This window comes from Pezoporus wallicus, unplaced genomic scaffold (assembly GCF_028554395.1).
Source record: "Pezoporus wallicus isolate ANWC-B61680 ecotype Strahan unplaced genomic scaffold, APGP_CSIRO_Pwel_v1 contig_10537, whole genome shotgun sequence".
In the NCBI taxonomy this organism is placed as follows: domain Eukaryota; kingdom Metazoa; phylum Chordata; class Aves; order Psittaciformes; family Psittacidae; genus Pezoporus; species Pezoporus wallicus.
This window is the reverse complement of record NW_026638375.1, coordinates 735-3,759: the sequence shown is the minus strand read 5'-3', so window position 1 is coordinate 3,759 and position 3,025 is coordinate 735. Positions and strand designations below refer to the sequence as shown.

The window sequence follows — 3,025 nt, the reverse complement described above, 5'->3', positions numbered from 1 at the left end:
GTGCCCCCCATGTTATTATAGGGTCTCCATGTGTGTTATTATAGGGTCTCCACGTACCCCCCCCCCATGTTATTATAGGGTCTCCATGTGCATGTGCCCCCCATGTTATTATAGGGTCTCCCCCCCCATGTTATTATAGGGTCTCCATGTGCCCCCCATGTTATTGTAGGGTCTCCATGTGCCCCCCCCCATGTTATTATAGGGTCTCCATGTGCCCCCCCCATGTTATTGTAGGGTCTCCTTGTGCCCCCCCATGTTTTTAGTGCCCCCCTCATGTTATTGTAGGGTCTCCATGTGCCCCCCCCCATGTTATTATAGGGTCTCCATGTGCCCCCCCCATGTTATTGTAGGGTCTCCATGTGCCCCCCCCCATGTTATTGTAGGGTCTCCATGTGCCCCCCCCCATGTTATTATAGGGTCTCCATGTGCCCCCCCCCATGTTATTATAGGGTGTCCCATGTGCCCCCCCTCCCCCCCCATGTTATTATAGGGTGTCCATGTGCCCCCCCCATGTTATTGTAGGTTTTTAGTCTCCCCATGTTATTATAGCTCCATGTGCCCCCCCCATGTTCCATGTGCACTCCATGTGCCCCCCCCATGTTCTCACCGCCCCCCCCATCCTGCCTCAGTTTCCCCCTCCAGACGCCATCACCAACACCTTTATTGGGGACATCGAGGGGGGGTCACACACGTCCCCATTGTCAGGCTTCGGGGGGGGGGGAGGGGGGGGTGTCCCTGCACCCCCCCCCCCCCCCCCACCCCCCATATGACCCCCTGCACCCCCCCCCGGTGCGGGCCGGCTCCTCCTCCGCTGGGGGGGGCCCTACATGAGGCTGCACTGCTCCCCCCCCGGCAGCTCCATGTTGAAGCCGGGGGGCTGCAGGTGGGAACGGGGGGGGTCAGATGGGGTCTGGGTGCTTAAAGGAGGGGGGGGTCCCCCAGCAGGCCCCCCCCCCCCCCCCCATGGGTGCCCCCCCCCCCCCCCCCCCCCATTGGCACTCACCGTCTCCCCGGCCAGTTCCTTGGGTGGGTGCCCCAGGTCTTGCAGCTGGGGGGGGGAACAAGGGGGTCACAATGGGGGGCTGGGACATGGGGGGGGTTGGGTCTCTTTGGGGGGGTCTTGGGGAAGGGGGTCAGGTTCTGGGGTGCAAAAGGGGTTGGGGAGTGCATGGGGGGTGCACGGGGGGGGGGGGTCAGGGTGGTTCTGGGTGTCTCAAAGGGTGTCCCAGGGTCTCTGGGGGTGTCTATGGGGTGTCTATGGGTGTCCCTATGGGTGTCTGCCTCTGGGGGTCTCTATGGGTGTTGATGGGTGGCTACAGGTGTCTATGGGGGTCTCTGGGGGTCTGTGTGCATCTATGGGTGTCTATGGGGGTCTATTGGTGTCTCTGGGGGTCTCTCTGGGTGTCTATGGGGGTCTATGGGGGTCTCTATGGGGGTCTATGGGTGTCTCTATGGCGGTCTGTGTTTATGGGTGTCTCTATGGGGGTCTCTATGGGGTTATGGGGGTCTATGGGGGTCTCTATGGGGGTCTATGTGCGTCTATGGGTGTCTGTGGGTCTCTGGGTGCCCCTATGGGTGTCCATGGGTGTCTCTATGGGGGGTCTATGTGCATCTATGGGGGTCTCTGGGTGTCTCTATGGGTGTCTATGGGTGTCTCTATGGGGGTCTATGTGCATCTATGGGGGTCTCTGGGGGTCTCTGGGTGTCTCTATGGGGGTCTATGTGTGTCTATGTGGGTCTCTATGGGGGTCTATGCATCTCTCTGTGTCTCTGTGTCTCTCTGTGTCTCTCTGTGTCCCTATGTGTCTCTATGTGTCTCTATGTGTCTCTGTGGGTCTCTATGGGTCTCTGTGGGTCTCTGTGGGTCTCTATGGGTCTCCATGGGTCTCTTTGGGGTCTCTATGGGTCTCTCTGGGTCTCTATGTGTCTCTATGGGTCTCTGTGGGTCTCTATGGGTCTCTATGGGTCTCTATGGGTCTCTGTGGGTCCCTGTGGGTCTCTATGGGTCTCTATGTGTCTCTATGGGTCTCTATGGGTCTCTGTGGGTCTCTCTGTGTCTCTATGGGTCTCTCTGGGTCTCTCTGGATCTCTATGTGTCTCTATGTGTCTCTATGGGTCTCTCTGTGTCTCTCTGGATCTCTATGTGTCTCTATGGGTCTCTATGGGTCTCTGTGGGTCTCTGTGGGTCTCTATGGGTCTCTATGGGTCTCTATGGGTCTCTGGGGGTCTCTGTGGGTCTCTCTGTGTCTCTCTGTGTCTCTCTGTGTCTCTCTGGATCTCTATGGGTCTCTATGTGTCTCTATGGGTCTCTGTGGGTCTCTATGGGTCTCTATGGGTCTCTGTGGGTCCCTGTGGGTCTCTATGGGTCTCTATGTGTCTCTATGGGTCTCTATGGGTCTCTATGGGTCTCTATGGGTCTCTGTGGGTCTCTATGGGTCTCTATGGGTCTCTATGGGTCCCTGTGTGTCCCTGTGGGTCCGCACCTGCTGCATGAGCCCCAGGAGGCTCTCGAAGCGCTGCCTCCGCTCGTCCTCGCCCTCCCCGGGCCGCTCCCCCTCCAGCTGCCGGCAGATGCGGGCCATGACGCGGAGCTGCGCCCGGTACCGCTCGTACTGCTCGGCCGGGAGCGCGGCGCCGTGCCGCTGGAGCCACTCCGGGTACTGCGGGGACAGCGCCGGTCACAGCGCTGCGACCCACGGGGACCGGGTACAACAGAGCTGGGACCCATCGGGACCGGGCACAACAGAGCTGGGACCCATCGGGACCGGGCACAACAGAGCTGGGACCCATCGGGACCGGGTACAACAGCGCTGGGACCCATCGGGACCGGGTACAACAGAGCTGGGACCCATCGGGACCGGGTACAACAGAGCTGGGACCGGGTACAACAGAGCTGGGACCCATCGGGACCGGGTACAACAGAGCTGGGACCCATCGGGACCGGGCACAACAGCGCTGGGACCCATCGGGACCGGGCACAACAGAGCTGGGACCCATCGGGACCGGGTACAACAGAGCTGGGACC

At 60.4% G+C, this 3,025-nt stretch overlaps 1 long non-coding RNA gene across 1 annotated transcript; it reads right to left on the bottom strand.

Annotated features, from left to right (window-relative positions):
• Positions 1–773: 773 nt before the first annotated feature.
• LOC130599802 (uncharacterized) lies at positions 774–2,686 on the bottom strand. Its single transcript, XR_008972309.1, has 3 exons — positions 2,484–2,686; positions 1,004–1,048; positions 774–877 (listed from the first exon to the last, which is right to left on the bottom strand). It is a non-coding gene; the product is annotated as an uncharacterized LOC130599802 (long non-coding RNA).
• Between the last annotated feature and the right edge of the window lie 339 nt (positions 2,687–3,025).